Source organism: Calidris pugnax, unplaced genomic scaffold (genome assembly GCF_001431845.1).
Source record: "Calidris pugnax isolate Ruff unplaced genomic scaffold, ASM143184v1 scaffold18, whole genome shotgun sequence".
Classification (NCBI taxonomy): Eukaryota; Metazoa; Chordata; class Aves; order Charadriiformes; family Scolopacidae; genus Calidris; species Calidris pugnax.
This window is the reverse complement of record NW_015090812.1, coordinates 2,037,682-2,059,882: the sequence shown is the minus strand read 5'-3', so window position 1 is coordinate 2,059,882 and position 22,201 is coordinate 2,037,682. Positions and strand designations below refer to the sequence as shown.

Here is a 22,201-nt window from a genome sequence, read left to right as displayed (position 1 = left end):
GGCTTTAGGGTCCTACTTCCTCCCCCCCAAAAAAGGATGAAGCCTCTGGCTCCGCAGTCCCATTTCTGACACATTTTCTAAAACCTGGCTGAAGCACGAAGTTCAAAAAACAGGAGGGATGGCACAAGGAGCTTGGGAAGCCAAACTTTTACCCCAAAAGCAAGACCTGGTGTACAAATGCTCCTCACCAGGTGTGATATTTATCACAAGAGATTTAGAAGCAGAATAATTAGCGATGGAGCGTGGTTTGTTTTTTTTTTTTTTTTTTTCCAGGCTGGGGAGACCCCGGCGTTAACATCTGTGCTCCTGTTTTCCTCTGAAGTTCAGCAAGAATAGCGGCGCAGGCTTGCGTGCCTCAGACTTTGCCAACAGTGTTTTTTTCCCACAGGTTTCCTCCCCAGTGGGTTAGATCCAACGCAGATTTACTTTCGTGGGGGCACTTTCCCACCTGACTCCTTATCTCTTCATCTGTCAAACCGAACGGCCCCATCGATCTGCCAGCAATCAGAGCCGCTGGGGCTCACCCCATTCGCAGCGTTTCTTGGGAAGTGTTTTATTTTCCTGTTTGTTTCAACCATTTCGTTTTCTTTCTCTGTAGCTGAACTCTCGATGGCAGCTTGAGGTTTATTTATCCAGCTGTTCTATTTTGCTTAATAGCAATAAAATTACTTGTTTGGATATTTCGCAGTATCAATAAATGAGCTGTCTAGCTTTTATTTTTGCAGTCCAGTTAAGATCTGGAGCAGGATTCATTCTTCCAGAATGTGATTGGGAAACAGTAAAATATTTATTGTTCAAAGTATAACATAGGGTCAAACCTAGAGTTTGCTACTCAAGTCTGGAACTTGATTTCATTTCTGCTTGTTTCTCCTTGATTCACTGTGGTGATGCTACCTTAGTGTGTATAAGAGGTAGCTAAGGGTACAAACACTCTTTTATTCTGTCTTTATAACAAATGAATTAAAAGATTGGACAGTATTTTGAAGGATTTGAAGTCTTGATTGGAAGGATATTTTGGTACTTTATTCTCTCCTGCTAATGACTTGGGATTTGGTTTGCGACTACTGCTTTGCCAAAATTTCCTCCAATTTTATTTGTATTTTGCTTGCCGCTTTTCTTCTGAGTGGTTGAGCCTATTCCTATCTTTCCCTCAGTTTCAAAATAAACACCGTCCCCACCCGTGATTAAACTCCCTATCGGGTTAGTGTTGTTGCTGAAGTTTCTGATGTGCAGCTGAAAGTTTCCTCTAACCCCACTGCTGGTGTGTGGGATGAGGTGGAGGCAGTATCCGAACGGCTAAAGGGCACGGAGACAAACTGATGAAGGGCAGGATGCATTTTTTGACCAGATCCTCATTTTTGGGGCATTGAGCTTTTATGTCTTGACTCTTCCCTTTTTGAAGCATGCTGATATTTGAATATGCGAATGTGTTTTCAATGAAGATAACTGCATCACCAGCACTGGGAGCTTGTATATCTCCTAATTAAAATGGAACCAATCTGAATCTCCCAAAACCAATCTTTGCTGTATTTTTAGTTCAATATATCGCTCCACCCCTGGCCAGCCTGTATATGGCAAACCTTCTGCTATTTCCTGCTCGGTTATTTAATGCCGGAGCCAAGCTAGTTTCAGTTCCTGAAGCAGAACCAAGCAAAGCAAATGTGGTTAGAATGGAGTTAACTGGAAACATTCCCAAAAGATAGGAGATTTACTCCCGGCGCGTACTGATCCATCTACAGTGGAAAGGAAACATCATTTACAAATCATAACCTCTTCACTCTGTGAAGATTCTGTCTGGACACTTACAGGCTTTTTTTTAATAGCCTGTACTTAAAAAGAATTATGAAGAAGTGTTCAGTTTGTATGCTGTAGGCTCCTCATGAGCAGACTATAGCTGAGAATACTGTGAAAAATAATTGCAGTGGAAATTATCCCCTTAGTTGTTGAAATATTGTAGGTGAAGTGTAAAAAGGGGGCAAGAGGAGAAGCGTATAATATTGTGCGGCTGCTTAAAATAGGCAAATGTGTATTAACTAAATGTAGGTCCCTAAACTGGATTAAGGTGACACATCTATTGCTCTTCTTTTCATTGTTTTATTAGACTTTACCAAACCCTTGCTGCCGGAACCTGTAATATCTCAAAATTTGCTGGCCAGGAAGATCCTTAACTGCAGGATCTGTGCTTGGGTAGGGAGAAAGGAGGCAGCTGCAGTTGCTGTGTGGGCTAATAGAACCCTGCAGTGGGCATATTTAGCAGGGAGGAGCACTGCAGAGTAGCATCCATCCGAGTCCAAACCTGGAGCTGTTTATTGACTTGAGTCTATGAGGGTCTTCTCCTCCAGAGGAAAGAGCATTGTTACCCCCCCGCCCCCAAAGTAAGAGGGTGAAGGGTAAATAATTACAAAATCACTGCATTCAGTAGAGGCTGTGCATTTGTGCCAGGTGAGGTCTGTATTCTGCTTTCCTGAAAGTAATCCTAAGAAGCGCTTAAAATCCTATATGTCAAGTGAAAATAAAAAGTCAAATACAGTGCGGTGGTCCAAGTTGTGTCTCCCACTCTTGTGCCTTTCCCCCTCCCCAGGGGATGATTGCACTAAAGGTGAAATAGTTCACTGGCCTGACTAGGAATCCATGTAGGAGTTAGTCTCAAGGAACAAAATCAATGGCAAATCTGGCTTCAGTAGCTCTTCTGTTCACAGGGTTAATTGTTTAAATAAAGGAATGCAGTAAGAGAGACGCTTTGCTTCAGGCCTCTCTCTTTTAGAGACTCTGTATTTTCTAACCCAGATTTCAAGAACAACAATGTGTAGCTGTGCTGGAACAAGTGCTATTTTTAAGTTTCCTGTGGTTTGAGAAACTGTCATATTTCTCTGTCTGAAGAATCGAGGGATCCAGAACACCAATTCTAAGTTTCTGGTTTGAACGTTGAATGAATACAAAAATGAATAGACACTGATTTTCTGCATTGTGGCAGATGAAAGAAGATGAAAGAGCCCAGCTATGCTAATGTCAATCCAGAGCAGCTCCAGCAACTGCAGGCTTTAGTTAAATAAATATTATTTAACCTAGTTCAGGAAAATCCCTCCACTACTACAAAACAAGTTTTTCCACTCTTACGGGTCATGACCGTATCCGGAAGCACCAACCTACGCTGATAACCTGTTGCACAACTGATACTGAGTAAGAGTCTTCAAAGAGCAAGTCTCTGTACCTGCTGACCTCCCATCTGTCTCGCAGGCCCGGCCGGGTCTAAATGATGTAAGCTGCTGTCTCCTGCGCTCATCTACTTCGAGACCTTAGTCAGTTGTGCACAAAAGATGCCTTTTTCTGCTGCGTGCAGAGATCTATCCCAGTAAATGTCCCGTTGCGCATGGGAAGATGCTGTCTGTCTTCTTCCTGCATCCCTGATGCTGTGGCCTACCTGCTGCTTTTGTGGATTTTGTTAAGGAGCAGTTCCTGGAGCTCTGCTGGCTCTCACTGGTACAGCTCTTCCTATATTTGTGTGTGTGTGTGTTATTGGGCCTGTAGTGTTAAGACTACACAGTAAAAATACTTTTCTTTTTTGTTATTATAACACCATCGGTGCTATTTACGGGTTTGACATGCTCCCTGTGACACAGCCTTTCTGTTTCCCAGCCAGCAGTGCCCGTGAACATCTTCCTTGGTTGTCTCTCCTGCCCATGTATTCACATGCCCCATAAATATCAATAGTTATCATTAAATATAAAAGAGACACAGTGCCAGTAATTGTGTGTTGGCATAGGGGAGAGAGAAGAGGTGAAGAGTTTTGGTTTTATGCAGACTGAAACATTACAGGAGCAGAAACGATGGCACTTACAGTAATGTCACAAACTCCTGAATAATATAATTCCATCACTGCCTGGAAACTTAGCCCTTGTGCAGGGATGTATTTCACTCTTGAGTAACTGTATAGCATCTCAGCAATGAGTATTCCTTTATACTTCAAGGACATCATGAGGGCTCATGCATATTGGTTGACACAGGACTTCTTTCCAGCAATGCTGCTTGCCCAGGCCTTCCCATGCACCTTTGAACCAACTTACCTTCTAGTCCACATGTCACCCTGTGGCCTCTGCAAGTGGAGGGACTCTGATCTCTGCCCCTCTACTCTGCCCTGGCGAGGCCCCATCTGGAGTTTTGTGTCCAGTTCTGGGCTCCCCAGTTCAAGAAGGACAGACAACTGCTGGAGAGGGTGCAGCAGAGGGTTACAAAGATGATGAGGGGCCTGGAGCATCTCTCTTATGAGGAAAGGCTGAGGGACTTGGGTCTTTATAGTCTGGAGAAGAGAGGATTGAGGGGGGATCTGATAAACACCTATAAATACTTAAAGGGAGGGTGTCAAGGGGATGGGGCCAGGCTTTTTTCAGTGGTGCCCAGTGACAGGACAAGGGGAAATGGCCACAAACTTGAACATAAGAAGTTCCATCTAAACATGAGGAGGAACTTCTTCACTTTGAGGGTGACAGAACACAGGAACAGGCGACCCAGGGAGGTGGAGTCTCCATCTCTGGAGACATTCAAAACCTGCCTGGACACGTTCCTGTGCAACCTGCTCTGGGTGGACCTGCTTTGGCAGGGGGTTGGACTAGATGGTCTCCAGAGGTCCCTTCCAACCCCATATCACTCTGTGATTCTGTGACAAGGTTGTGATGGGAGCCTATTGCGTACTCTTGCATAGTCTAAGTGAAAGCAGTGCATTGCTCCTTGCAATTCAGCAAGTGACTGGAGGCATACGCCAGACTTTTTGAGGCATTTTTTGTCTTTGTTTGATATTCTCCTCTCTGTTTCCTCATCTGAACGAACTTGAAGGCACTGACACCTTTCCCACGTGCTCTGAGTTTGGCTGACATCTTTTTTAAGACCTTCAGTAGTGGAGCACAGCAGCAGTCTCTTCTGGTTCACATGAATTTGTAAGAATGCAGAGCCTTTTCTGGGTGACATTAGACCAAAGAAGCCAGCGGTGTGGTTCTACCCATCTAGGAGCATATGGCACCGTATATACAATGCTCTTAGCAGAGACTTTTTTATGAAAAACATCCAATTTTATGCTATACAGTGCACCGGTCCTAGAAACGGACTTTAAAAATTTGATATGGGAATGGTACGCAAATGAGCAGTTGCATGGCTTTAAAATTCTGCTGTGGCTTTCCAATGCAAAATGACACATCTGGCATCTAGCTGAGAGAGCTTTTTCACTTTTTTTTTTTCCCTACCCCAAAGTGCTTTCTCCAGGGAAAAGAATATAAGTCAAATTGGCTGAAATGACATGCTTTCAGTGTTAGCAGGATATGGCTATATCTGTGCCCTGTGAAAGTGGAGAAAATATCACATATACAATCAGCGCATTATGTTGTTGACCAAAACAAAACTGGAAAGTTTTAGGAACAACCGCTGTATAATCTCAGATTACCACGGTGTCTGGTTTTGGGAGCCTCGTTCTCTTCTCAGAGAGTTATTATGCCAACATATGAAAGAGTAAACTAAATGGAAACCAAGAAAGATATCATTTTCCCTCTTTCCCTCCCCCCTTTCTTTTCCGGTTGGGAGTGTTTCTGTTTGTCTGTATAAAACTCCCCCATTCCAGTACCTAGCTACTATTTAAGATTGCTTCCCAGCCTGGGAAGTTGTTATGCAGGTTGCCCTTAAATAGCTGGTGTTTGACTGCAGAGCACCTGTTAGTTGATTGGGAGACAGTAAAATTCAGGGCAAAGGCTTCCCAAACACAAAGGGTTGCTTGTGGAAAAAGACCTTGTTGATCTTGGATGAAGTTATAACCACGGCTTGATGACTTTAGTGAGGCATTGTATGGGGTACTAAGTCTCTACATGTGTTTCTGTGTGTGAAAAAACAACACCTGAGCTAAACAGAAGAGAACAGAGCTCAACCGAGTCTCCTCCTAACGGTCTTTCTTCAGGTGTATTTTATGGAGCACTTTTGAAAGGACTTTTTGTGTAAGCCCCTTGGAAACTCTTTTCAAAGCCCCTGCGCAGAAGTGCCGGAGCCTGTGGGCCTTCCTGCTCAGAGCTTGCATCTTGTAGCTCATGTCTTTCCAGCTCAGGCTTTGGGCCGTCAGGTCGGGTGTTCCAGACCCTGCCAGAGGTGTTTGCCTTGGTGGGAGGTGGAAGAGCTTGAAATAAATGAGAATTCTTACAGAAAACCGTCCTCTTTGTCCCAGTCCTTGTTCATTCAACTGTTTCCACCCACTGCTGCACCCTTAACTTTGCTTCGTGCCTCCTGTTTGCTCTGCTCTCCGGAGGCATTTATCCCTTTGCTTCGAGTCAGCTTTGGATTCTGACTCATTCACTATTGTGTTTGCGGTTAATTTTATGGGGCGAAGCAACTGGGATAACCTTGTGAAGATCAAAACAGAGTACTTCTAAGTGACACGCAGTTACGGTATTAATTTTCAAATACATTTAAGGATAATATTGGCATTCATTTGTTCTTTACAGGAGCGTGCTTGTTTTGAAAGACAAACAACAACAACTTTTCATGATAACGTAGCTCATCTATGAAATAACTTGTTCATTTTCAGAAATTTTGTTTTAAAAGAGCTACTGTAAACTACCAGGGTTCATGAAGCTTTTCCCCAGAAGACATCAGTCTAAACTGGAGCCCACTGGAGCCCACTAGAGCCTGTGAACACCTTTTTGTTTTGCTGACTTGGTTTCCAGTAAAGGATGGAGTTATGAATCATGGTGACACCTCTAGGTCCTGCTGACTTGTATCTATAGGATCTCCTTGCTCCTCAGCACCTCTCTTTTTGTGGTTCACCTGTAGTTTGCTGGAATAACATTGTCTTTCTTAGCAAGAGTTGTTGGTCACTACAAAGCTTGTCACAATTTCTGCTCGCTTTCAGAGCTAGACAATGTAGTGAACTGGTGCAATATGATCAGTGTTCCCCAGAATGTTTATGGTGAACAAAGTCATACTGCTCTGATTTTGGCAAACAGCTGTATTCTGAATCCTTGCAGGAGCTTTTCAATAACTGCTGTGTCCATTCTCAGCAGCTCTCCCACGGGCTGCGGTGCAGGGTGATGGGGATGCTGGTTTTTGCAGAACTGAGATTTGCCAAGGGACGGGGCAGTTTGCTCCATCCAGAGCGCCTGCAGGAGCCACGTAGGAACTGGTAGTTATTTCTTACCATTCAGGTTGCTTCATACCTTTAACATTTCAACCAGAAATGAGTTATTTCTTAACCACGGGGCAAGGCAGCACCTCTGCAATCTGGCCGAGTTTGGGATTTACCACCCCACCACACACACACAATACCTTTTACCTCACTCCAGACGCCAGAACGATCACAATCCGTGTGTTTGGACGTAGGGCGTCCAGGCTGAGGTTGAGGGAAAGCTGTGCAGTACACTGATCACACGCAGCGAGCTGAGCTGCTGCTGCACTATTTGTTTAAAACGTGATTATTTGGGCAGGCTGGATTCTGAAACACTTTGTTTGGGGCTGGACAGGCAGAACCGACAAACTACAGCCACGGTAGAGAAAGAAGGAGCCTCTGGTATCATTCGAGTGCTTTGACCGTTTTTCTTTTTTTCAGTAGGTATTTTTCCAGTTCACAGCAGGCCATTGACACCAGAAAGTGCAGCAACAGCAACCTCAGCGGTGAAACTGCCGATGTTACAGTGGGAGGGAGATAAAGTGCAGTATTTGTTGGAGTGGCAGTACCAGGAAACGGCTGAGACGTCACATGACGGAGGATGTGCCCTCTTGTAGCAGAGGGAGGGATGTATTTACTTACAGGCGAGACTTCCACCAGACTCGACCAAAGGCAGTTTTGGCCAGTTATTTGAATTACCCGACCCACTTGGAGTAGGAAGTCATTATATAGATAGTAAATACCTACCCCACCCTTGGTAGGCAGACAAACTCTTTGCCAAAACGGTCTAGCTCAGCTTCGCAGAATAGAAAATATTGTACCTTTCTAGTTAAAACTGTCATTGCAAAGACATTAGAAGCTGCTGCTGTTCCAGTAACTGCTCCACTTCTTGGCATTCGATCATCGTGGAGAAAGCCTCTAGGATTTACCTCTTACCACCACCTGGAACACAAATCATACGCGAAGAATAAGTCTGAAATTTTTCTTCAGGTGCAAATCACTTGCTTCTCCCACAGATGAGAAAAGCTCCCAGCCCCTCTGGCATCTGGGAATGTTGCCTGTGACGGAGGACACCAATAGGAGCTTTACAAAACCATTCATTTGAAGTGTTAAATAGAGACTCCGAGACAGTTTTTCCTAGATTTTTTTAGTTTATATTCTTGTAATGAAAGCTGCAACTTACTTAGCACACATAACATGCTCGGTGATTAATTACTGTTAATTGACGGATGGGTTTAAAATTTTAAGCAAGTTGCTTGAAACATTATCTGCAAGTGATCATTTTATTAAAAAAATCATGTAGCTATTATAAGAATTCATAACAGTAAATTCTTTACCTCATAAATAGATGGGATTTCACCAAAATCTGTGGCCTGCACCAATGTTAAACTTTAGCACAACCTAGCAAATTATCACCAAAATGAGATTCTGATCTTGGTTACACCAGGATACAGTTGGAGAAAGTCCATGAAAAGACAGCTGATTTATACTAATGGAGGGGAGAGCAGGGCTGGTCCAGAAGAGATTTTAAAGTAAGAGGACTTAGTTCAAATTAGAATGAGGATGGCCTTTGCTTGGGCTGTAGGAGTAGGTGATGATAGAAAAGAAAGAACTGCTTACAGAGGATTCTTGTCTTCTACTGCACATATATCTGTTTAATTTTACTTATATTTTGTGAGGCTTTTGTAATATGTGAAGCTTATGTGAGACTTCAGATACTGATACTTTCGATACTGAGATGGGCTGGACCAGTTCGTTTAACAGAAACTGAAGTGAAAATTTTATTTCCTTCAAAGGCCACTTCTCAGAATTCAGGGGGTAACTTTTCATTTTATAAAACCAGGAGACAATCTTGTTTGTCCTCCCCTGCAAAACCGGTGACTATTTGCTGAAGTTGACCTGACCTGCCTGTACGCATTGGGCTCCTGTATTGCTGCTGCCTGGCTTGGACAGGCTTAGGAGAGACCACAGCTGAGTTTAAAAGGATTTATGCTCCTATTCTGGATCATTACTCACGTATATATGGTGTTAAGGACAATGTGTCGCGTTGGGCTCAACAGGGGATTTTAATGCATTAAGGCAAAGATCCACAGGGGACACAGGCACCCAGCTCTGAGCCTGGGATTCAGAAGCCTTAATTAGGATGCTACCGTGCCTGCACAGTAAGTGGGGAGAATTCAGTGTCCAGTAATGGGGTTCACATGTACCAGTACTCTGAGCGGGGGGATTGAGTTAGCGAGCTGGAAAAATGCTGAAGAAAAGGATATGTTTCTGCACTTCAGTTGGTACCTAAGCCCTTTTCTTGAATCTGACCCTGAATGCTGAAGTTTTAGTAATATGTACCAGTCAGCCTCTGTTTACAATTGCACTGAGTTTCCTTAGGGAAATAAATCAAATGAAACTTTCTTTTTTTTTTTTTTCATTTGACCCTGTTATTAAAGTAGAAAGCTGAACACCAAACTGCAGTGGAGGCCCAGCGTTATACTGGAACCACACTTCCCTTGTTTCTATTCTGTTTATGAACGCCCTTCGTCAACTAATCACTGTTTGGCACAGTATTAAATTTAATCACTGAACTCCAAAACCTTGTAATGTGTCTACCTACTCCATGGTTCCATTTGGATGGAAATTTTCTATCTCGTTTAAAGACTATTAAAGCCCTGCCTTTCTTGTTCGGAACAAAAGAGTATTGTTTACTTTGTTTTTTGTTATTTTCGTATGCAACAAAAGATGATTATTCTGTCTCCTGGGTGCTGAGATCCCTGTGAACGTGTAGACCTCCTCTCTACTTGCTTTTCTTTCCCCTGGGTGACTACAAAATAGAAACATTTCCTTCACGCAGAAGCTTACGGTTGAAATGCACAAAGGCAAATGTTATTTATCTAAACTTTCAAGGTTTTCCTAGTGAAGGTATTAATTAAAAAAAGTTGATGTGAGGCATAATTGAATAAAGAAACAATGTTACAAGGCAGAGCAGGAGGAGCAATGAGATTAACACACATCTATGATTAAGAATCAATCTTTCATGAAATACAAACAGTTGTTTCAGTCAAAACCTTTTGACCTTTTGAGAGAGATGCAGCAAACCGACAAAGGTGGAGTTGTTTGTTTGGATCCTATTATTGCCATCCCACTGAGCTTTTTTTTTTTTTTTTTTTAATCCTAGAAGTAGGGAGCCTGTGGGCAGGAGAGCAGGGTTCTTGCCTTTTGAGAGCTGAGCAGCCCATTCACAGTGGGTTGACTTTCAAAAGGCCCATTTATTGAATGACGCAAGGCGCAAATTATGACTCACTCTGCATAGGTTAAGTTTGTAAAAATCAACCTATATTCATCTTCCTAGCACCTACACAGCTGCATAATGTATTTTTTATCTCCAGGGTCCCATTAACCCTTTTACAGGCTTAAAAGTGATCTGCAAGACAACCCAGAAAAGCTGATGCTCTTACCCAGTGAAGTTTTTCTCTTTTATCAGTGGTGATCTAGAGAACAGCACGGTTTCTTCCCTCTGGCCAGGATTAGGTCACAGAGTGGCCCAGCAGCGTGGGTTTGAACATTTCCTCCTGTTCTAACAGCCCTCATAAAAAAATAGGTTGATTTGTGTTGGTGTTTGCTGATATGTGATACTGTGTTTTCCAGGTCCCAACCAGATGAACCAGATACTCTTCGATCTCCATGTCCTCTAATGATCTTGCAGTGATACTGTAAGTAATCATTGTTTATTATAAACAACTTTTTAAGCAGAAGTTTGGTGCTATTCCAGCATATTTTATTGGTTGAACCATTTCCTTGTGTTTCCCAATTGTATCGCAATCTACTTTTTATGGTAGATTTAAGGGTATGGGAGCAGTTTTGCTGTGTTTGCAAGGCCTTTGAAGGGACAGAACCACCTCTTCACCTTCTCCAGCCATCTCCTTCCCTGTCTTCCCTCCTTTCAAAGGGGAACATCAGGAAGTTTGGAGATTCAGATGTGGTTCCTAAACCTGTGTCAATAAGGAAGGTCTATTACGCCTCTGGAAATGGTCTGTAGCCACTTGTTCCTGTATTTCAGCTCTCCTTCCTCTCAGGAAACCCAGACTTCAAGGGAAGGAAAACCCCAAATGACCCTTGTACGTGTCATTGCAAAATATGGTGGTTGCTTTAAAAAAGGGTGTTACCTTACGTGCGTGGCTTCATTTCTTCACCTAATCCTCTACTGCGCATGTTGCAAATCATGCTGGCTATTACAGGGCTGGCTGTATGGGATGAAAACCAAGAAATGAAGCATCTTTCTTTGATCCCTTCTCTGTGTTCCTAACGCAGCAGAAAGCACCGTACCTTCTCTTCTTCCTGTGGCTGAATAAATACTGCAAAAAGCCTTTCTCCAACGTTGAATCAAACACTGAAATTAATTTACTTCCCCTCTCTTCATAAATACTACGTCAGCTTTCTGAAAGCCACTGTATGCTAACCTCCTTGCAGAGGTTCCTACAGAAAGGAAGTGGCAAAATTGCATGTAAGATTATTTACAGCAAACTAAAGTGAAAAATGAACATTGGCCAGATATTTGTCTGTGTCTTTACTCAGGGAACACGTATTACCCTGTGACTTTCATGGTCACTCACGTCTAAACATAAAATGTGAGTTTCAGAACACATGTAGGGAGCAGATTGGAATTGAGTATAAAGATATATATGCTGTTGTTTTTAAGCCCATAATAAAACATATTGCATACTGATGAATAATAGATGCATTTAAAGGAAATTACGATCTGCTCCTGTTTAATCCTTGAAAGAAAAAAACAAATCTGCTTAGGAATACTCTGTAATGGTTTATTTTTTAAGACAGAACAATGGAGGCTTGGTATGAAACTCACTGGAATCAATAAAAAGACCCTGATTTTATGCCCCAAGTTTGTAGCCTACACAGAAGTCTGTTATGGCAGCTGCCACCTTTACTAACGCACCAGGGTTCGGAGCAGGTTCCTCTAGGGCTTACAGGGGCTCTGAAGTCTGAAAGAGTTTGATATTCCCCGTGGATCAGGCACAGAGGTGGACCTGTAACACGCACTCACCTGTGCGTTACGTCAGTACGTCTACTATGTGCTGTTCCAGTTGTAGCTCTTGTAAATTAAACAGAGAAATAAGCTGCTTTTTTTTTCGCTTCGTGCCACTGCTGAAATATGATCCAAGGCTCAGGTAGATTCCAGCTGTGATCTTGCTCCTTGGTTATGAACATACATTTATGTTCTCAAGACGTTAGAGCTCCTTCTACACAGGCAAAAATTGTAAAAACAAAATGAACAACGTTCTCTGTGTACAGTAGAGTTATTTAAAGTGCCTGAAGGTTTGAACATAAGCAGACACTGTGTTCGCATACAATATAAGCAAGACTTCTGGGTTTTGGCATTTAAAATGACAATTAAAAATACAGCAGGCATGTTTCAGCAACTTTATGGGATGCCATAAACATCCAGAAAAGGATTCCAGGCAAAAGTAGAGATTCACAATAAGGATTCTTTTCTTCTTTTTATTTCCTACCTCGGTTTTTAGTGTGATGTGTTGTGACACACCAAAAAATTAATGAAACAAAAGTAAAAGGCAGAAGGTGTCTCGGTCATTGGAAGCTGTTATACAACAGAAAATCCTTCTTTGGGAAAGTCAGAGTCTACAATCTGTATGGCTCTGTTCAGGTAATTGTTTTAGCTTCCTACTGAAAAAGCCCAAACAAATCTGGAAGGTGAAAAACACTTTCCTTCCTCAACACAGAAACAGACACAATGGGCTCAAAATCGCTCAGTGGCACAAGTTTGTGTACCCTGACCTGAATTTGCTTAGATGTATTTACCACAGGAACAAAGCTACTGCGTCGTCGGTCAGCTCTTCCCACTGTAGCCTCCTGACAGCACGCCATGGATTATGACATTTAGTATTGTATCGTGTACCTTTAAGCAACATAGTGTTTACAAATTTATAAGGCACCTCCTGTTGTGAATGTGTTTTCAGCATTATGCTAAGGTGAGAGGAAGAACCTGAATCTCAAGTTAAGGATTTAATTACAAGGTCTTTCTTCCTTAATACTTTTTTTCCCTGCCACTTGTAAACCCTTTGACAAAAAGAGGTCCTCGACTTCTTTGGTTTTTTGTGCCTGAATTTCTCCCTAATCTACTCCTTAATCTCCAAAGTGCTTTGACATGTTGTTATGACATCGAGTGAAATTTTCTCTGGGATGGTCAGCTCTTTCTAGCCTGAAGATGGGAGACAAATTGTGGTTTGTTTTTAGATAGTTCTGAAATCCACCTCTTCTCTTGATGACTTTTTAGCAATGTGTTTTGTGCTGTGCATGCAATGAGACCACACAGCCATCAAGTGACCCACCTAATGGTGCTCACCTGAAACAAATCCCCCCACTCCCAGCTTTCCTGGGTGTCTCTCAATCCTGTCATGTGTGGCTCCTCTTTTTTTCTTTTCTACCTCTCACTTTTGCATTCTGAAAAAAATGCAGAGTATTGTACAGTTTGTGGGGTATTCACATGGAATTTACCTTCTTTCTCCATGCAGGGGCCAAGGAACAGTTGGTCTCTTCTTTCTTGTCACTGGGATCCAGCACTGGGATTGTTTTTCAAGAGTCAGGGCTAAGTGAGAATTAGGTTCCTGCTGCCCCTGAGTTAAGCAACGCTCCACATTAGACCACCTGAGACCTGGTGTCTCAGGCAGGGCAGGAAGAAGTAAGGAAATTGTTTGCTTTATCCTCCTTAGGGCACAAACAGATCCACAGGGACTGGGAACCAGACATCTGCCAGAAAGGAGGGAGATAAAAGGTATCTTAGGGTTACATTTGTTTCCTGTGGCTGTGTATTTGCTTTGGTTCTGTTTTTCCTGTCCCCTCCCCACTACCACAATTCAGGACTATGTAGGAGCTCTTTTCTCCCCTCTGCCTGAATTTATTTCCTTTAATTAGGCGATAATTTTGCAATCTGAGGGATTCAGAGGCAACCCCATTCTCCCTTTCTGCCTTGCTAGTTGTAACCTCTTATTCCTGACCCTGCTGTGGTGTCAATGCCACGCTGTGAAACGAAGTTCAAAGGTTCTTTTTGTTTGTTTGTTGGTTTGGTTTGGTTTTTTTCCACCTTGCATTCCTCCCCTTTCCCTTGCATTCCTGCTCAGTGTAGTCCCAGCAGCTCTTTCCCCCCTCTGTGTGAAAGATCAGAGATATTCTTCAGGCCTCCTACTGAAATCTTTACCTCCCTGAAATGTGACCTTGGGCTGGATCTCACCCCTCACGCAGGTGCTCGGCACAGAACAAGGTTCAAGTCCATTTAATAACTATTTCAGGGGCTTAAGTGGGCAGGAGATAGGGTGCAATTTTAACACTTATCCTCTGTGCATGATAAATTTGTTAATTGTAGTGAAACGGTTGTGGTGGATATTCTTTCTAGGTACAAGTGATGTTGTGTGCTTATCCATTTGCAATGGATAAGCCATCCATCCAATAGCAGCTATGTGACTTCTTCATTTAAACAATCAACCTGAAACTGTCTTGATTAAATATGTTTTGTAATTACACACAAATTGTAACGGGAATAGCAGTTGGAGTATGTCTCCAGAATGCTGTCTCCAACTCCTATCCCTCGCTGAACATTGTAGATCGCTTCTTGGGTGATGGAGACGTGGAGATCATCCGAACATGGGACAGATTAGAATAATCTCTTTCACCTGTCCAGCAACACAGAATTGTTCCTGGCCTTTCGTTTGCTCATGCTTTGCCCAGACTAGTCACAGCCAACAAAACTTCAGCTGTTTGGGCAAGTGTATCACAAGCCACTGCACCTCAGTCTTAGGAAATTTATCTTGCTGTTCAAAACAATTCCTCACACTCCTTGACATTCACTCCTATGGGTATTTGTAGACTGTTATGTCTGCCCTTACTTGTTGTTTAACCCAGTAATAAGCATTTCGCTCTGTCCTCATAAATCATTTCCCCTCAGTTCTTTAGCTGCCTGTGCTCCTAAACATGAAAACCCAGGCTAAGCCTACCCTGTCAGTGACTGCTCACCACCAGTGGCTCAAAATCATTGCTCAAGCTGTGATTTCATTCCTGGCACATTGCATGATCCTGTGCTGATCATACTGACCTAAGGATCTGTATCAGCAGTTCTCTGGGTTTCTTTCCCCTGTCCTCCCACATTGTCTTAAGACTTGTTCCACCTCTTCCTCCAACTTTAAAACCACTAAGTCCAGCTCCCTGCCCCTTCTCCCCAAGAGGACATCTTCCGGGAATAGCAGAGGCTGCAGGGAGAGTCCCTGCTGCCTCTGTTCCCACTTCCTTTGTCCCCCACTTCTTGCTCAAGGACTTCTTTGCAGCCAGAAGCTGGTTCCTAGGGGCAGCCAGAAGGTGGGCTCCCACAGAACGTCGCTCGGGATCGGTGTCTGGTGGTTACAGCTCCCTGGAGCAGGGTAAGGAAGAGGAACTGGCTGGATTCAAACCTCCTCTGCCTGGATCTGTGGCAGGAGCTGGTAGGCAGGGAGAGGGGCCACATTCTTACCAGCCAGCTGGGAGAGCATGAGAAATTCTTGTGTTTTCATCCTTCCTGGCTGGGAGAGCATGAGAAATTCTTGTGTTTTTATCCTTCCTGTGGGCACCTGGCTGTATTTTTGGAGTGGCTTCTCTGGATTTAGTGCGTACGAATTTCAGAAGCTTTGTGGTAAGGCCAGAATGTGCTGTCGATTAAGGCCGAATTTCAGAAGCTTTGTGGTAAGGCCAGAGTGTGCTGTCGATTAAGGCATCTTTCAAGGTATCTGGATCTTAAAAGAAATTAATTGTCAAAAAATATCACCAGGAAGAATTTAGGAGAACCCCAAAAAAGATGCATTTATCCAGTTTATGAGGACACTTACAGGGACTACAGCAAGGATTGAAAATATTTAAGAGTTGTGTAAAGCACAGAAATTACATCAGGGTCCAAATCAGGTTTTAACTTTTAGGGTGAAGAAAGAAACTTCTTGTGGGCAGATTTGCCCATAGCTGCCTATTGCAAACTTCCTTTTACTTTCTTGTTAAATTTTTGTTAGTGGTTAAAACCACAGATACAAGAAGGACCAGAGAGATCCCTAATCTGGCACAGTTTATCATCTCATCAACACAGAGTATCCTACCATCACATACGAGGCAGAATATTGTTCTCTTTTTAGCTGGTAAAAATATGGAAATTGCAAAAAAATTTTGCAAGAGACAGGATGTGATTTCTTTTACTAAGAACTCAAAAAAATTTAGACAAGCCTCAAGTCCATGCTACGTTTCTTTCCTACTTGCGCATTCATTTTAACTCCTCCACTCTCATCTGATTTGTTTCTGTGTTAAATGTGGCTGATGACTGCAGTGCCTTTTCTTTCAGGACTCTTCTGTCTCTGACTTGGGAGAATCGTCCATTTGCCTTGTAGCAGAAGAAGCGTTGGTTCTAAATTTGGGGTGACTTGTTCAAAAACTACTTTTATTTCACCTCTGAGCTACAGACCCATCCCTTAAAACTCTGAATATTTATTTTCATTTTTCTGAAGACTGAATTGTCTTCCAACATGAGCAAGAGGTCCTATATGACCATGAGTTAAGTTAAATGGTGTCTGGGAAGTTTAGTCTTGTTTAATGGCTTTTTTTCGGTTATTCTACCTGTTCATTTTGTGATTACGTAAACATTAAAATCATACAGTCATTACATTTTCTCCTCTAAAATAAAGGCCATTCTTATAAGAAACTTAACTCTCTGCCTATTTTTATTGCTTGTGTATGAGTTCACACATGGACTTTTTTTATTTTGTTGAATAACTCCTTTAGCCACATTTCTTCTCCTCTGTTTACATCTCTAGACACAAGGCAAGCACAGAAAAAGAATTCCAAGTGTAACCAGAAAAAAGAAAAATCTGGTTTCTCCCCCAGATCTTTATAATCATGGAAGAGTCATATGTCTGTTTAAGCTGTTGCAGAAAAACCACTGGTGTTCAGCAAATTGTATTAGGGCTTTCAAAACCATGGCATCATTTTCTGAAATTTGATTTCTCTAGGTCTCAAAATGAGAAAGAAGAAGAAATGCAACAATCCAGTTGGAAGTCAGAGTCTTTCATTTCTGCCTGGCTAGAAGTTTAGTAAAAGTTTAGCTGTGTAAACACTTATTCATCAGGAAAGGTTAATCATTGCCATGCTTTCTTATACTCTATTACCAGCTTTCGTGGTCTTTTTCTGGGCCTTTCTCAGCAGGTCCATGAAGTCTGACTTCTCTTACTGGCTTCTCTTACTCCTTCATTATATATTCATCATGCTAGAACCATGATCTCTATAGAAACTCCTGGAAATGCATGCATTAAGTATTGAGGCAGTCCTGGCACTTGCTGCACATTCATTAAACTAAATCAGAAACAAAGCTGAAATCCCTTCCAAAAGCAAGGTTGAACATTTAAAATGAACCAGTGGACATGTCCATATTATCACTGTACTCTCTTCTTTAAAAAAACATAAAGACTGAAGCATCTACTGGCTTCTCTTACTCCTTCATTATATATTCATCATGCTAGAACCATGATCTCTATAGAAACTCCTGGAAATGCATGCATTAAGTATTGAGGCATTCCTGGCACTTGCTGCACATTCATCAAACTAAATCAGAAACAAAACTGAAATCCCTTCCAAAAGCAAGGTTGAACATTTAAAATGAACCAGTGGACATGTCCATATTATCACTGTACTCTCTTCTTTAAAAAAACATAAAGACTGAAGCATCTGTCTGATAGAAACAGGTTCTGCACTAGTATTGTGCAAACAATTATGGAATCACTGCGGTTTAAGAATATTATAGGATCTCCAAAAATATGCTGTAATCCTTCTGATCTCCTCACATGATCTCTATAGAAACTCCTGGAAATGCATGCATTAAGTATTGAGGCATTCCTGGCACTTGCTGCACATTCATCAAACTAAATCAGAAACAAAACTGAAATCCCTTCCAAAAGCAAGGTTACTGGCTTCTCTTACTCCTTCATTATATATTGATCATGGTTCTATCATCTCTATAGAAACTCCTGGAAATGCATGCATTAAGTATTGAGGCAGTCCTGGCACTTGCTGCACATTCATTAAACTAAATCAGAAACAAAGCTGAAATCCCTTCCAAAAGCAAGGTTGAACATTTAAAATGAACCAGTGGACATGTACTCTCTTCTTTAAAAAAACATAAAGACTGAAGCATCTGTCTGATAGAAACAGGTTCTGCACTAGTATTGTGCAAACAAATATGGAATCACTGCGGTTTAAGAATATTATAGGATCTCCAAAAATATGCTGTAATCCTTCTGATCTCCTCACAAGGTGTGAGCATATTGTAGGTGAGAAATGGGGGACCAAGGTAGTACTCTTTGTGTTGACTATGTGAGACAGTTCCAGGTCCTCTGCTGCGGAAACATAGGATTGCAGGGCTTTTGAGCAGGAATTCTGCAAGAGCCACAGGCTGATGGCAATCCTCTTGGTCCCACTCTGGAGAAGACGTTTGGCAGACAGAGCAGAGTGGGCCAATCCATCATCTCTAACAAGCAGAAGCAGGTATTTCTGTGACTTGCTCTGCAAACACCTTCCCCTCAGAGGTGGTGCATTTAGAGCATCGAGAGTTGAGGGAAGTGTAAGAGGGTTTCTCTCTACTTCCCAAACCATTTCTAATCAAAAAACCCCAATGAAGAATTGAACATTAAATAGAATATGTTTAACAAGCAATGACATTTTTTTGAGTGAGGATGCATTTAGAAAACTTACTAATGAAGAATTGAACATTAAATAGAATATGTATAACAAGCTATGACATTTTTTTGAGTGAGGATGCCTTTAGAAAACTTACAGGGCTTTTGAGCAGGAATTCTGCAAGAGCCACAGGCTGATGGCAATCCTCTTGGTCCCACTCTGGAGAAGACGTTTGGCAGACAGAGCAGAGTGGGCCAATCCATCATCTCTAACAAGCAGAAGCAGGTATTTCTGTGACTTGCTCTGCAAACACCTTCCCCTCAGAGGTGGTGCATTTAGAGCATCGAGAGTTGAGGGAAGTGTAAGAGGGTTTCTCTCTACTTCCCAAACCATTTCTAATCAAAAAAACCCAATGAAGAATTGAACATTAAATAGAATATGTTTAACAAGCAATGACATTTTTTTGAGTGAGGATGCATTTAGAAAACTTACTTTTTTTTAAAAAAAAGCATGTTTATACTGTGAGTTGTGGACACAAAATTATTACTACTTCGTACCTGTAGCTGAAAAAGGAACTATATACCTCTGAATGTCAAACATAGCTTTAATCTGCTTCACAGCTTGTTTTGTTTTGTTTTTCTCGGTTTCATTTCCCTTTGCGGTGTTAAGCTCTGACCCTGAAAGGTGAGGAAGTGAAGGAAATGGAAGAGTGAAATTTGGGGAGCCTGACGCTAAAAAGCCAAAGGGAACCACGGGGCAGTCTGTCTGGTTGTGAGATTGAAATGTAAGTGGACTCCTCAAATTAATTACTTTGGAACCCACTTACTTATGTATATGGACTCCCTTAAGCATAAGTCTTACATTATGTCACCGAGATGGCATTTGGGCTTGATTTATGTTGGCACAAAATGAGCTATAAAGTGCACATGTGTGCCCATAGTAGCCCCTTTTCAAACAGAGCGTGTTTATAGAAACAGGAAAGGTGGCTGCAGCAGGAGTACACCGAGCCTCTGCTGTGTCAACAGCATCCCAAATACAGGTATCCAGGATCTGCGCCCTGCCTTCATTTTCCATGTGTCGGTCGGTAACCTGGAACGCCATTACCAGAGATTAGTGCTTGGTTGATGGAGCAAAAATGACTTATTAGGTGAAATTTACCCCGCTAAAGACGTGTATCTGAACAAGAGCCACAAGCCACATTTTAATCTTTTTCATTCATACTCTATCTAATCTGTGGCTGGTATTTCGTGATGATAATCTATCTCTTTTTTCCCCCCCTTAGAGAATGAGGACACACTATATTAATGATATCTGATTCTGTAGTCACATAATTTATCTTTAAAAAGGTATGTGCTTCCCTGTCTAAATAAATTTGAAGCCTTCAGGTCATGTTCAGGGAAGTGTAAACTCTGCACATCAGAAACAGTTAAATATGTATAAGCACCATTCAAGATTTCTTTTAGGAGGCAGAAAGACAGACATAAATGAAGATCACAAAGAGCAGAACATTTTTAGCGACTAAGAAAAGTGTATTCTTTGGCTCCTCAGATGCATTTATTTGCATATTCAGTCTTCAACCGTTTGAGTTGTGAGGTGTTATAAATAGACACAAATAACCTTCTCCATGATCCACTTGGATCTGCTGTGCCTCTCGTGAAATAAGAGAGCTTTCAAGCTTCAAGAATGCAGCACCCTTGTACATCTTCTCTGTGACACTGATGAAACCCTTCCCAGCAGGGGAGAGATGAAGGTGAAGGGAGCTATGAGGACCCTGTCTTCTCCAGCTGGGTTCACCTAAAGTCAGATTAAATAAGCTCTCACACTGTAGGAGTTTCATTTTGCAACATCCCTTTCTGCAGACTTTAAAGAAGTCTGTAACAGAGACAGTGGTGTTGTGTACACAAAACAGTCCTCTAAGTTTCTAAAGAGAACCGATAATGCAGGAGGAATCCTCTTTTTCATGTGGTACAAACCCCCCTCTCTTTCTCTCTCAGTTGGGAGAATCCTTATGTTGGTATTTAAACAAGCCAGGAGATTTTTTAGGGCATGTCTTATATTTGGAGTTGGAAGAAAAAGATCTTCGTGTTGTCTTGGAGAGACTGAGAGGAAATGCATGTGAATCCTAAAGCCCAACTTCTAAATAAGAAATGCTGTTTGTCAATGAAGATTAGCTTAATAAAGGAACTAGAACCATCTTTTAAATCTTTTAAATGGATATACTCTACCTCCTGCACCTTTGGAGCTAGCAGAAGGTACAGGCATTGCTCGGAGGAGCACAGTAAGCTGTGTAACTCAGAGAGTTTGGTCTGTTCTCAGATCTTACTGAAAAATAGGAGTAACTGTGTGTTGCAGTTCTTGCTTGGTGCATCTCAGTAATCTCTGGGCAATTTGGGCAAGCTCTAGGAGTAGGATGACTGTATTACTCACTGAAGACTTACCCTCCCTTTGGAGATGGTATGGGAATGTATTTCTGTCTGGGAAATATAGTTCCCACATCAAATGTCTTAGGACTTACTTATTTACTGATTGCAAGGCAGATAAAATTTGTCAAAATATTTGTAACCTACAGCATGGAAAACAGAGCCAACCAACCTGCACTTGGTGTCCTATTGCATGGAATATTTCCCGTCTGATGGCTGAACGTAGCCCTCGATGTCCTGGCGTGGTCACTGCTAGAGGGTCACAGGCACCACAGACAGGAGCTGTGATGCTCTTTTGGGTTTGGGCTGAGATATTTTTCAACCCCTTTTGTTGGAAAATTGCTTGCAGGTAAATGCTTAGTTTGAAGTATCCTCCTTTGCTGTTTAACTTATGGGCATGCTGTTGTGTTTGGGACAATCTTAGAGCAGAATAACGAGCACACTTATCAGAAGGACTGGGAAACAGATCCTGTAGTGCTGAGTGGGTGTCATGGGGGAGGGTTTTTTAACTTCCCTGGATTAGTGCCCAGCACAGGAGTAGCTGGTAGGAAAAATCACGTTGGCAGAGAGTTGCATGTTGGGTCTCTGTGGGTGTGAGCTGAGGACGCCCCACAGAAGCCTGTAATCCCATCTCTGCTTTCCAGAATAGCAGGCACAGGCAGCGCAGCCTTCGGGGGCTCTCCCGTGGCCTTGTCAGAGCAATGTCCATGCACCAGTATGGCCTTCAGCTCTGTTTATTCGAAATTAAAACACTTCTTTCACACAGGTGAGAAACATGAGGTTTCTAAAGTTCTGCAACGTGTTCCAAGCATTTGAGAGAAATGTTTCCCTTCAAATTCGTTGAAGCCAACACTTGTGTCTGTTACTGTTCACTGTTCCTGTCCCTCAGAGACCCACTGCCTCTGAAGGACTTATGTCAATGCCGTTTGTTTGGATGAATAAGAGTTGCTTGTTG

The 22,201-nt window shown here is 42.2% G+C and overlaps 1 protein-coding gene across 3 annotated transcripts in view; it reads left to right on the top strand.

Moving 5' to 3' along the window:
* Nucleotides 1-22,201, top strand: part of FGGY (FGGY carbohydrate kinase domain containing) — a 355,269-nt gene that overhangs the window by 98,687 nt on the left and 234,381 nt on the right. For all 3 annotated transcript variants that reach the window (XM_014939087.1, XM_014939088.1, XM_014939089.1), the window contains exon 4: nucleotides 10,769-10,833. The gene's annotated coding sequence lies outside the window, so the exon portion shown is untranslated. The remainder of the gene's footprint in view (nucleotides 1-10,768; nucleotides 10,834-22,201) is intronic.